Source organism: Chelonoidis abingdonii, chromosome 7 (assembly GCF_003597395.2).
Source record: "Chelonoidis abingdonii isolate Lonesome George chromosome 7, CheloAbing_2.0, whole genome shotgun sequence".
Classification (NCBI taxonomy): domain Eukaryota; kingdom Metazoa; phylum Chordata; order Testudines; family Testudinidae; genus Chelonoidis; species Chelonoidis abingdonii.
The window spans coordinates 28,572,171-28,586,416 of record NC_133775.1 but is presented as its reverse complement, the minus strand read 5'-3'; positions in this window follow the sequence as shown (position 1 = coordinate 28,586,416).

The following is a 14,246-nucleotide window of genomic DNA, read 5'->3' as shown; positions in this document are numbered from 1 at the left end:
GTGTAGAGAGCCTCTACATCCATGGTGGCTAGGATTGTGTTTTCTGGGAGGTGACCAATGCATTGTAGTTTCCTCAGGAAATCAGTGGTGTCACGGAGATAGCTGGGAGTGCTGGTCTGAGTAGAGAGTCCACATATCCAGACAGTCCTTCAGTGAGAGTTGCCAATGCCCGAGCTGATGGGGCATCCAGGATTTCCGGGTTTGTGGAATATAGAAATACTAACTATTCAAAACTGACTGCCTTCATTGACCACCTTCTGACGAACCAGAGGAAGCAATTCTAGGTGATTATTGCAGAGGGCCAGTTGCTTGCAAGAATATCTCTGCAGGCCTCTTTGGACTTCACTGATTCAGCCTTTCATTCTGTCTCCACAGTGGTGCTCATGAGGAGGTCATCCTGGCTTCTGTGCTCTGGTTTTCCAAGGGAAGTTCAAACTACAGTTGAGGATCTTCCATTTGAAGGATCAAAGTTTTTTCCCGAGAAAACTGATGAATTCTTGAATACCATAAAAGACTCAAGAGCCACCTAGCACTCTCTGGGAATTTACACCCCTGCACAAAAAAGAAGGTTCAGTAAGTCCCAGATGGCACAGAGATCTCATCTACCCAGTTTCTCACCTCCCAGAGTTATTACGAACCCCAGTGCAAGAGACAAAGATTTCAGAAAAAGAGACCAGCTGCCTTGCAGGCATCAACTTCAGAACCCACAACCTTGAAACACCAATTTGCAGGGCTTAGTTGAGGTCTCAAGTTACCACCACCATTCCTATTTGCTTTAACAATCTGCACGTCTGCCCTGCTTCAGCAACTGCCTTACTCAATTTCTTCAGAACTGGGAACATATCACTATGGATAAGTGAATGTTGGAGATTATTTCAACAGGATTTTCCATCCACTTTATCTCCTTCCCTCCACCCTGCCCCTCTTCAGGGACCCCTTTCACAAGCACCTTTTGTGACAGGACATAGACTCTCTCCTGAATCTAGGTAGTATGGAACCCATTCACAAGCAACAAAGAAGAGGGAATTGTACTCTAGGTACTTCCTGGTACCAAAAGAATGGCAATTGGAGAGCCTTCTAGATCTAAGATTACTCAACAGATTTGTAAAGGTTCATCGGTTCAAAATGGTAATTTTGGCAGCAGTAATTCCATTGTTGGACCAAGGGGACTGGTTCTTGGCTCTTGACCTTCACTATTCTTATTTCCATAAAGAAAGCTACCCCTCCCACCCAAGTTTTCCATTCTTTCTGGGTCAAGACACTTTCAAAATATGGTGCGCCCATTCAGTCTCTTAATTAAACATCCAGAATTCCACCTTAACTCCAGTACAACATCTAGAGTTTATAGTAGCTCATTTAGATGCAGTAACAGCCAAAACATTCCTTCCTTTGAACAGATCCATTACACTGGTCTACAATTTTTGAGAAGTGGTCTGCTTCAGAGATAAAATGTGGTATTTATTATGTATTTTGATGTGCTGAATTCAAATATGACAATTAAAACAACTGATTGGCTACTGTTTCTAAGATATTTAAGTTTTTACATTTTATGTCTATGTATATTGTGTAGATAGAGTTTTAATTATAAATTGTAAACCTAGGTCTTTTCATGTGTTTATGGTTGCTTTACATGATAATATTTCACCTGTCCTGTTTATGTAACACTTTAAAAATCAGCAAAAGGGTTATATAAATAAAATTTTATTATGAAACAAAAGGCAAAAAAACTATTATGTACATAGTTTAGTCCTATTCAGTGTCTACTCGGCGCTTCTTGGCTTGGTCTCTTGTATTCATTAAATGGAGCATCTTCTCTTGTCACTGTCCAGCAATAGTCTGCAAGCATTGATGGGCTCCATTTGCCCTGATAGCGTTTCTCCATTGTTGCAATGTCCTGGTGAAATCGCTCGCCGTGCTCGTCGCTCACTGCTCCGCAGTTCGGTGGAAAAAAATCTAGATGAGAGTGCAAAAATGTATCTTTAGTGACATGTTGCAACCAGGCTTTTGTATGCCTTGAGGAGGTTTTCACCAACAACCTGTAGTTGTCTGCCTTGTTGTTTCCGAGAAAATTTATTGCCACTAACTGGAAGGCTTTCCATGCCGTCTTTTCCTTGCCACGCAGTGCATGGTCAATGCATCATCTCGAAGAAGTTCACGAATCTGAGGACCAACAAAGACACCTTCCTTTATCTTAGCTTCACTTAACCTGGAAATTTTCCACGGAGGTACTTGAAAGCTGCTTGTGTTTTGTCAATGGCCTTGACAAAGTTCTTCATCAGACCCAGCTTGATGTGTAAGGGTGGTAACAAATCTTCCTTGATTCAACAAGTGGTGGATGCTGAACACTTTTCCTCCCAGGCTCCAATGACTGTCGGAGTGGCCAATCTTTCTTGATGTAGTGGGAATCTCTTGCACGACTATCCCATTCGCAGAGAAAACAGCAGTACTTTGTGTATCCAGTCTGCAGACCAAGCAAGAGAGCAAGCAACAACCTTCAAATCGCCACAAAGCTGCCACTGATGTTGGTCATAGTTTATGCACCTCAAAAGTTGTTTCATGTTGTCATAGGTTTCCTTCATATGGACTGCATGACCAACTGGAATTGATGGCAAAACATTGCCATTACGCAGCAAAACAGCTTTAAGACTCATCTTCGATGAATCGATGAACAGTCTCCACTCATCTGGATCGTGAACGATGTTGAGGGCTGCCATCACACCATCTATGTTGTTGCAGGCTACAAGATCACCTTCCATGAAGAAGAATGGGCCAAGATCCTTTTGACGGTCACGGAACATGGAAACCCTACTATCACCTGCCAGGAGATTCCACTGCTGTAGTCTGAAGCCCAACAGCTAGACTAGAGCCAATCAACGATTTTAAGCATCATTTTCGTTCTCAGTGACCCAGAATTAATAAAGTCTGACTACATTTATTTCAGAAGCATTTGGGCTGTAGAGCAGTGTTACCCTAGTGAATGTAGTCTCTACAGTCCAAGTCAGCCTTCAAACATCAGCTATAAATTGTCTCTAGCTATTGGGACCTATGGTGGTGGGCACTCTTGTAATAAATCATGAAAGATTTTACACATGCTGCTTCTTGGGTAGCTCAGAACTGTTTACTCACCAAGCAAACACAGCTTAAACAAACTACCTTCTATGCCCTTGGTAGTCAAAAAGTCCCTCAGCTAATAGAAGAACCCTAACAACTCTTGTGCGAGAGTTCTCTTCACTCAGCCATTCCCAGCATCAGTAATAACAAAAGACACATCTCTATTGGGGTGGGGAGCCAACCTAGACACTCACACTATTCAAGGCAGGTGGTCTCCTCTCAAGTTCACACTATACATCAACTTGCTGGAACTCAGAGCAATCAGAAATACCTGTATCTATTTCCTCCCATTGATCAGGGGAAAACACATAAAGATCACGATGGACAACATGTCATGCATGTTTTACATAAACTGCCAAGGGGGAGTGAGATTCCCTTCCTTCTGCGCCAAAGCAACAAGACTCTGGAATTGTATATGACACCACATCAACATCTCAGCAGCTTACCTCTCAGGTGTACAAAACATCATAGTGAATGCCCTCAGCCGACATTTCTCCCAATATCCCTTTATACTCCACTCTGTATTTTAATTTTGTGGCATCCCACATATAGACCTGATTGCCACAGCCAAAACCAAGAAGTGCTCCCAGAACCAGTCTGAATTACCACTCTCTGGGAGATGCCTTTCTACTCCATTGGAACTGAGGCTTCTTGTACACATTTCCCCCAATTCCCCTAATATCCAATGTGCCATTCAAGATAAAGAAAGCCAAAGCCAAAGTTATTCTCAAGTTCTGCTGTGGCTGAGACAAACATGGTTTCCTCACCTCACTCAGCAGCCTGTTTGTCACTCTTCAGCCTGTTCCCCATCTCCTCTCTCACGATGCCGGTCAAATCCATCTCAGGGTTCTCTGGCTCAAAGCATGGCTGACAGATGGTTTGCAGGATTAGAAACAACCTGTTCTGAGGATGTAACATGAGTGCTGTTCCATAGCATAGCAAACTACTCATGACACATATACCCAGAAGTGGAGGAGATTCAAACACTGGTGTGACTTAAAATACATTTCTCAACAGCTTCTCTGCTATCATTTGTGCTAGATTACATTCTAGAGCTAAAAAGGCCAGGATAATCCCTAGGCTCTGTAAAAGCACACCTGGCAGTTGTCATGGTTTTCTATCATACGATAGAGGGGTTTTCTGTTTTTGCTCATCCTGCAAGAAAGTTCTTCAAAAGACTGGATAACCTCTTCCCACAAATCAGAGGCCTCATACCAACATGGAGCTTTGTACTCCAATGTTTTACGACTCCTCTCTTTTACCCCATGACCACCTGCTCCTTTCTACACCTGTCTATGAAAACTGCATTTCTAGCAGCCATTACTTCTGCTTGAAGAGTGGAGGAGATAGAGGCTCTAATGGCATTCCCCTCCTGCTTAACAGTCTTTTTCAAAACTAAGATCATAATGTCTGGAGGGCATTAGCCTTTTATTTAGGTAGGATTACGCCTTTCAGGAAATCTCCCGACTATTTCTCTCCATTGAGAACAGAACTAAGGGATTTCCAATTTCCAAGCAAATACTCTCCAGATGGATATTGTGCTGCATTACCTACTGCTATCAGTCTCACGATCTTCAGCCTCCCTTTAGAGTAGGAACTTACTCCACCAGTTCCTTTTCTACTTCAATAGCCTTTCTCAAGAATGTTTCAGTCGCAGAAATATGTAGATCTGCGACATGGACATTCATTTGTATATTTGCTGAACATTATGCAGTCACTCATGAATCAGCTTCCAATTTCTTATTTGGCTCCAATGTTTTATCTTCAATCCTAGACTCAGCTGGGAAGCCCCACCCCTCTGTAAAGGGTACTGCTACAAAGTCACCTAGAATCAATCACCTGTAGGGACACTACTTGAAGAAGAGAAGGTTACTCACCCTGTGCAGTAACTGGTTTTCTGAGATGTGGCTCCCTCTGGATGCTCCACGACTCAACTTCCTCCTCTCTGCTCTGGCATTCTTTTCAATCCATTCTCTGCAGTGGAGAAGGAATGGAGGGCAGTTTGGTTGCACAGCAGTATGTAGGCCTGGTGCAGGGCTGAGGGTGAAGGCCCAGTGGGTGCAAGTGCACCTAGAAAGGAGCACACTTCTAGAAAAAACATAGTTACTGCACAGGGTGAGTAACCTTTTCTTCTGTTCCTTCTAAGGCTACTGGACTAAATGTACCTCCCTATCAAGATGACTATGTGTATTCCTTAAGGCATATGTCCTTGCTTTCCCTTTTATTTAACAACTGTGCCTTGAATACTTGTTTTGAATGTAGTCTCTTTTTTTTTTTTTATACAAGTCCCATGAACAGGACACTGCAGCTGTGTGTGTGCTTTAGGGACTCCCTGTTTTCTTTCTATGTCATACTCGATGCTTTATTTTGTTTGCATTATGTTCTAAACGTGAAGTGATGCAGTTCCTCTGAGAATGGCATTCAGAGGCTGTAGTGACAACTTGCTTTGCTAGACAAACTCCTTGAGGGGCATTAATGATAGTAAATTCAGCAACAGGAACACATTCCTCATTCAGGTTTTAGTGGCAAATGTGCTTTGTCAAATGTTGTCACCAGACTCACTGGGGATGAATGTGGCAATGATTGCTTAATTTTTATTGTATTTTAGGAGGAGTTAAGTGTGTTTATTTTTAATTTGCCATTTAAGATTGTTCCATGAGGCACAGATAAAAGTTTTGTTCATTGGTTCGGTTTTTTTTGTTTGTTGGGGGTAGGGTTGCTAGAATTGTGGTTCCAATGTATTCACGTAATAGGACAGTGGGTTTCAATATCCTGTCTGAGAACGAAGGATTCTTCTATTGAGTAACGTTGGGTTCAGGTGCTTCAAATTAATGGTCTGATTCAAAGCCCATTGAAGTTAATGGAAAGACACCCATTGACTTCAGTGGCTTTATATTGGGCCCTGACAGTCAGGGTAATAATTGCTGAGTAATGCTGGCAGATGGTAGCATTAATACCAACCCTTTATAAGTGAGGGAGCTTCTCTTTGGGCTAGAGGGCAGATAAGGACAGAAGCCTGATGGACAGTACTGCTTAGGTAAGAAGTTTTGGCTGAAGTTTGTCTTATTATTATTTATCTGAATATCCTATAAACTCCGAGAAAGGGATGACTTTGGACACTCACTGTGGATTTGTGTGCTCTCCTGATGAAGAGTTTGGAAGTCTGGCCATTCTTTCCTATGACTGGTAGCGCCAAGATATAAACTGTTAGTGCAGATCCACAAAGGGACTTAGGCATGGCAATGCTATAATTTTAGGCACTCTGATGCCCATTTGAATCCTCAGCTCCAAGTTAGGCACCAGTCTCCCTATACAGTGCCTGAGGAGAATTAAGCACTTAAGAAAGGGATTCCTGGAGGTCAGCAAGATTAATGGGGCAATGCCTAAACTAGTCAATAGGGAATGCAAAGGAGAACGGTGAGACCTAAGCCCTGCCCCTCAAAGATAGTTAAGTGTCTGTCTCAGTTTGGGATTTACAGTTGTGAACCCTCTTCTGGAGTTAGGGGCTGACCTGGCTTAGACACCTTATTCTTGAAAAACACAAGAGAGAGAGACCCCTACCCCATTATAACCAATAACCCAATGTTCACGGAACTCTTCTGGGAGGTGGGAGACCTGTTTTCAAATCCCCATTCTGCCTGATTTGGAATAAGGACCTGAATCTGGTCTCCCACATCCCAGTTGAGAGAGCATGACTTGTTGGTCAAAGAGTGAGATTCTTGCTTTAAGTGCAAAACGGTCTCATGTCAATTCCAGACCGGTCCTTGTAAAGGTGCTGTTTGAGGAAGTACCTTTAAAGTAGTCATGGCCACAAGGTTAAGGGGATGGACTTGAAATCCATTGGGCACTACCTGGGGAGGTTCGAACCCTGCTGACTATGAACTGCCAAAAAATTCTCTCCTGCTATCTCCTCCCTTGGATGGAGCATTTGCAACACTAAAACCAGTGATGTCAGCTGAGATGGTGAAGCACATTGCAGCTGAGAGCCTGAACCACCAGATACTTGGGTACTTTGGGGTGGGGCTTGTTCAGTCTTTGCTGTTGAAGCCGTTCCTCTTTGTATAAATAATTAAATATTCACTGGAGCAGAGACATGAACATGAGTCTCCCATGTCCAGGTGAGTCCTCTTACTGCAGTGCTATATTGTCAGTTTCTCTCTGGCCCAATGAATAGTTAAGTATTTAATACACAGCAGAATATCTTCAACAGGAGAAATTGAGACACCCACCCTAGAATACCCCATAGTCCAGTGGTTAGGGCATTCACCTGAGAGATGGGAGACCGGGGTTCAAGTGCTAGCTCCAAATCAGGGAGCATGGGGGTTTGAAGACAAATCTCCCATATTCTAGGTGAGGGCCTTAATCACTGTTCTGTTGGGTGTTTGGAGGTGGGGATGGGACACAGACACCTGCTCTCACCTGGAAAACTCCTGATCTAGTCACCCTTGCTATGTTTTGTGATGAGGCCCAATCTGGTAGGTGTACGCTGAGTGCATTCATACCAGATCAGGCCCCACAGGCAAGAGAAATGGAGGAATGCCTAGTTTGTGAATCTGCTGGGGCTGAGGCATTAGCTAGGCACTGAGCAGCTCATCGGGATTTAGGTGACTTCGTGCATGTCCATCAGCAGAAACTTAAGTGCCTCGTGGAATTTACTCGTAGAAATGTAGGCACCTTCAGGATTAGGTGATAGCTGAGTGTGGGATTTGAGGATCTTACTGGCATGGACTTAAAACACCTAAAGTGGCATCTAGACCTTAGGCTTTTTTACAGTTCGTGGCCCCTTCAGCTTTAAATCACACTAGTGTCACCAAATCTATAACTGTGTGTAAATCAGTGGAAGGAAATGAAAGTGACCTGCAATTAAATTATTAATCCAGGTATTTCAGAAGTGACAACAAGACATTGGCCTAAACTGTAACTACCACTTTAACAGAAATTGCTTTTTTGTGGCATAGCTTTCAATGTTGTGGAGTCTGAGAGAGAAGGAAAGGGTGTAGGGATACTAAAGAAGGTTTATATTAGACATGGTTTATATGAAAAATGATTTATTGTTAGAAATGATTTAATGTTAATTAATACTTTATAACTAAAGTTTTATATTAGAAATAAATGTTTCCCCAGATTTTACCTCTAACCTGCAAGCACCAGCTGTGTCTAGTGTGAAGCCTGCTCACAGAAATACTTTGTATAAAACTGTTAAAGTAATGACTCTAAGTGCCCTTCTCTAAGTGACACTTTGTAATCACTACAAATAGAGACCTCCACCTCGGTAAATTCATTTTTATCTCACTTTATTTCTTCTTTAATTGTTAAAAGACAGGGAGTCTCACACCCCCAAAAAGTAAAGAGAGAGTGAAATCAATGTATTAAGATAAGATGTACGTGAATGAGTGCCCTAGTTTAAATGATGAATGAATGGTTAGGGAGTTACCAGCCTGAAAATTCAGTGTCGGCCGAAGAAGGTGTCAAGTGGAATCAACCAGGGACCCCCGGAGGGCGAAACTGGGATCCACCCAAACCTAACAAATAATCTGACAGAATGGAGCCAGACACCTGCTGATTGATTCTGCAACAGCAGAAACGACCACCCAAGACCAAACAATCTGACAGAATAGAGCCTGCGACCTGCTGATTAATCTGGCAACAGCAGAATGAAACCACTCCCATGAACTAACATAGGGAAAATCCTTATAAAACTGACTCTGAAGACTGAGGACTTTGAGTCTATGGTTCTGCTGCCAGCCTCCAGGAGCATCAGGTGCACCTGACCCGGACTCTGCTCCACTCTTGTATACAGGGTACCTGGCCAGTATTCTGTCACAAGCAACTTTAGGCTGGTAACTATAATATCCATACAGAACTTGTATGAATGATTGTGTGAATGAATGAATATATATATATATATATAAGTAATCACAGGAATAAGTAGCCAAACAACGTTGTTTGCTGTTATCTTTTATTTTGGTATTTACAATAAATGTGACAAATGTCTTGTCCCCTTTAATAAGATCCTGCTAGTTTTTATTGGTATAACAAGGGATGGTACTTAGTGGGTGCTTCTCCTGAAAGAAAACAGCAGTGCACTTTCTGACCTATCTCTTTGCCTAGGGATAGAGCAATAAAAATAGGTAACAGCAAATAGTCACTGAAATGAAACTGGTAGAGTATAATCAACATAAACACATAGAGAGTTTAGTCAAAACCTGGAGAGAGAATTCTGAGATCCCACAATACTGCACATGCACAATTTGACACAAACCTCCACCAAACGAGTAAGTTAAAAGAAAACTGAACTGGTTATACTTGTTAGAAATTTTGACTATGATCTTGTATGAATAGCCTGCCTGAGCCAAACACAAAAGCAGGACAGGCTTGCTAAACGCATATAGATACCAAGGGAATGGTTTCCTTAGCAATAATCCCCTTATGTATTAAGCACCCTGCTCAAATTTATTATATTAGCTAGACAAAGACTGAATGCTGATTATTGCTCCTGGGCTCTCCAAGATTTTTAGATCTCTGTGATGAAAATACTTCACAACAGACCATCATTCATTCAAGGAGCTGCGTTGTTATCTGCATTTTGTAGCTTGGGAAGGCATGATTCTAAAACACTGATACCATGAAAAGCATCTCTATCACCCATGAGGCATTAATGTCACTATGTGCACAGTGCTTTCCAGAAATGGGTGAAATGACAAGCTTTATATGCGAAGAGGAGAAGGAAGAAAATCAAGTTCCTTCCCAAAGGGCAAAATGATGTAACTGTGGTATCCAAAGACTAAGGAGAAGCAGTTACGTTTTCGCTGCAGTAATGACCTATCTAAAAACCAGACATGGTTTTGGAACACAAAATCACATAGCCCACCACTACTCTGGTGTCCTGCATAAGGGAAAGGTGGAAATTTAGCTAAAGGAAGAGAGGGATTTTATTTGCACTGGCCACACTTTATATGTTTATGCAACACAGTTAACAAGACAGGGGGAAAGGGGTGTTTAAGATATTGAGTACCTAGTAATTAAAGAAAAATTACTTAAAAATAGATAGTCTAGAGAAACAAGAAATAGTAGGACAAATCTTAATGCTAATTCAGGGATGTGTCTCCCAATATTTTAGCCTCATCAGGTTCTTACCGTGCCTTAAGAGACACCACAAGGAATGACAAGCGAATAATCACAATTAACTCTGAATACTATTAAAGAAAAGATTTAAAAACAAAACAAGAACCCAGTCAGGCAGTAAGCAATTGTTACTTTAGTTAAAATCTCTTCTGTATGTCTCTGTGGAGAGCTTTCAACAACAATTAGACCTTAAGAGTAGATCTGCCTCAGGTGGAGAGACACTCTTCTCTAGGTAAGATAAGTCCAAAATACATTATTCCCCATATTAGTAGTGAGTTCTGTGATAGTGTATCATAAATAACTAAAACAATTTATAGATGGGGAAGGCAGTTTCACTGAAGAGTTGGTGAATCCTGTTTACAAATAGCAGAGTTAAGTGATCTTAACTAAGCCTTTAAAGCTGAATACATTTTTAAACACGGTTAATTAAAGAATCCATTCAAGGAATGGTCTTGAGACTGGCAAATTAACGAATATTAAGAATCTTACATTCAAATTAAATCCTCCTCTTTCTCTCTGTTTACCAATGTTAGCTGATGTCTCCTCACCAGAAATACATAATCTAAACAATTTGCTGTTTAACAGGGGAAGCTGTAAATCCCTTATTTAAAACAAAATTTCAATATTCCATTAAAATAGTTTCAAGAAAAATGTAAATCTAATCTCTTGGCAAGGCTTTTCCAAACTCTTGTCTCACCAAAGATGCTGACATCTTAACAATATCTTCATGTGGAAATAATGCTAGGCTAGAAGGCTGCTGATTCTTGATACTATGGTGTGACTTTTTTGTTGTTGTTGTTCTGTTTGTTTGTAGAGGTGTCATCTTCAAGGTTTGATGAGCTGAAAGCATAAGAGCAAGAATGTGTGAGCACATTAGATAGCATATAGGCGTAGGAGTACATGTCTCAGTATTGAGGAATTTATACTCTTCTTTTCCATAGGCTCACTGAAGAGTTTGACTGAATTCAAACTGTGGTCCCTTTTTGTTGTCTCAACCTCTTCATGAGATGGTCTTAGTAGCACCTTCAGCTCATGAATATACTATTTGTTCATATATATGTACCGAGGTGTAATACATCTTCAACTTTCTGTTACAATGTTTGTGTTTGTGATGGGAAATGTAGCACATCTTTAAACTTAAAGTTTTAACTCTTCCTTTTGTTCTACTTCCTTTCTTAACTCTTCTTTCTCGTCTTTATTAACCCATTTTCTGAGATATCCCCTTAGTTCTAACAGAGCTTAACAGGAGTTGAAATTGTATTTCAGATGAATCCAAACACTCCTATTTCTATATAAAGGATTTCAGTTTTCAAAATAGTCTTTTTGAACATAAATAATCCTGAAAGGGCGTGTCTAAACGAAACACAGATTCAGAGTCTAAGGCTAGAAGGGACTATTATGATTATCTAGTCCTGTGGTTCTCAACCAGGGGTACGCATACACCTGTGGGTTTGTAGAGGTCTTCCTGGGATACATCAACTCATCTAGATAGTTGCTTAGTTTTACAAAGCTTTAAAAAGCACTAGTTGAGTCAGTACAAACTAAAATTTCATATAAAACAATGACTTTTATACTGCTCTTTATATTATATGCTGACACATAAGTCCAATATTTATATTCCAATTGATTTATTTTCGAATTATATGGTAAAAATGAGAAAGTAAGCAATGTTTCAGTAATAGTGTGCAGTGACACTTTTTTGTATTTTTATGTCTGATTTTATAAGCAAGTAGTTTTATATGAGGTGAAACTTAGGGTAAGACAAATCAGACTCCTGAAAGGGTACAGTAGTCTAGAAAGGTTGAGAACTATTGATCTAGCCTGACTTTCTGTATAGCACAGGCCATAGACCCTAGTTGAAATAATTCTACATCAGATCTTTTAGAAAAACATCCGATCTTGATTTTAAAATGGTCAGTAACGGAGAATTCACCATGACTCTTAACAAATTATTCCAATGGTTAATTACACTAAGAGATTTACACCTTATTTCCAGTCTAGCTTGTCTAGTTTCAGCTTCCAGCCATTAGATTGGTTATACCTTTCTCTGCTAGATTGAAGAGCCCACTATTAAATATTTATTCCCCATTTTAGAAATTTACAGATTATAATCAAGTCTCCTCTTAACTTTCTCTTTTTTAAAACTAAATAGATTGAGCTCTTTGAGTCCTCACAATAAGGCAGATTTTCTAATCCTTTAATCATTCTTGTGACTCTTTTCTGAACCCTCTATAATTTTATCAACATCCTTCTTGAACTGTGGGCACCAAAATTAGACACAGTATTCCAGCAGTGGTCACACCAGTGCCAAATAAAATTTCCCTTTTTATGCATCCGAGGATCACATTAACTCTTTTGGCCACAGCATAGCCTTGGAGCTCAGATTCAGGTTACTGCCCGCTACAACCCCCAGAGAGTCACTGCTTCTCAGGATAGAGTTCCCCATCCTGTGAGTATAGCCTAAATTCTTTGTTCCCTGATGTATACATGTACATTTAGCCATATTAAAACTCATATTGTTTGTTTTTGAGCAGTTTACCAAGCAATCCAGATAACTTCAAATAAGTAACCTGTCCTTTAATTTACCACTCCTCCAATTTGTTATCTGCTACCTTTGAGTGATGATTTTATGTTTTCTTCCAAATTATTGATAAAAATGTTAAATAGCATAGGATCAAGAACCAATCCCTGAAGGACCCCACTGGAAACGGACCCACTGGATGATAAATAGACATTTAGTTACATTTTGTAACCTATCAGTTAGCCAGTTTTTAATCCATTAAATGTGTATTGTGTTAATTTTTCATTCTAATTTTTTAATCAAAACATTATATGGTATCAAGTCAAATACTTTACAGAAATCTAAGTGTATTACAAATATATCAACACTATTATCTTTATCAACCAAACTTATAATTTCATAAAAAAAATTCTGCTTATTTTGATAAATAAACCAATGTTGATGTGCATTAATTACATTACCATCTATTAATTCTTTATTAATAGAGACCCACATAAGCCACTCTATTATCTTGCCCAGGATCCATATCAGGCTGAGAAGCCTATAATTACCCGAGTCATCCCATTTATCCGTTTTTAAAAATGGCCCTTTAGCTTTCTTCCAGTCTTCTGTAACTTCCCCAATCATCCAAGATTTATTGAAAATCAATATTAACGGTCCAGCAAACTTCTAAACTAGTTCTTTTAAAACCATTGGGTGCAAGTTATCTTGACCTGCTGATTTTAAAATATCTAATTTTAATAACATCTGTTCAACATCCTCCAGTGATACTAGTGAAATGGAAGGAGTATTATCACTGTGTGATGAAACTATATCATTTGATTTTTCACAAAATATAGAACAGAAATATTTATTGAACACTTCTGCCTTTTCTACATTATTACTGATAATTCTACCTTTTCCAACTAGTAATGGACCAATACCATTGCCAGATTTATTTTCATACCTAATGTATTTTTAAACATTGCATCTTATTGTCCTTAACTCTGCTGGCTATAGATTTCTCTTTGTATCCCTTGGCTTTCCTTATCAATTTTCTATAATTCTTAACTTCTGAGTTATGCCAAGAAGACATTGTTTGTTGTTCTTGTCTTCCTGAGTTTGGCAGGGAGTTGCTTAAGGATTGTCAGATAACTAATTAGTTTCCCAATTAATATGCATAATTTTATATTCACATGGCTTTCTATGTTAATAATCAGTTATAGCTAGGTCATTTGAATCCATATTTGTATAAGATATCTCACTGTTCACATAACAATGGTATAAGGCAATCATTACATATTGTGTGGGGCAAGGCCAGATGGCTACAGTAAAGTACTGAGAAACAGGTATGTTAGCCCCAGGCTAAACAAATCCCTAGGACCATGGCAACCAAATGGCAGTTGCTCCAGGTTAATCAAGGCACCTGGAGCCAATTAAGACCTTTCTAGAAGGCAGTGGAAATAGCTACTTTAATTAGAACACCTGCAGCCAATCAGGGCAGGCTAAT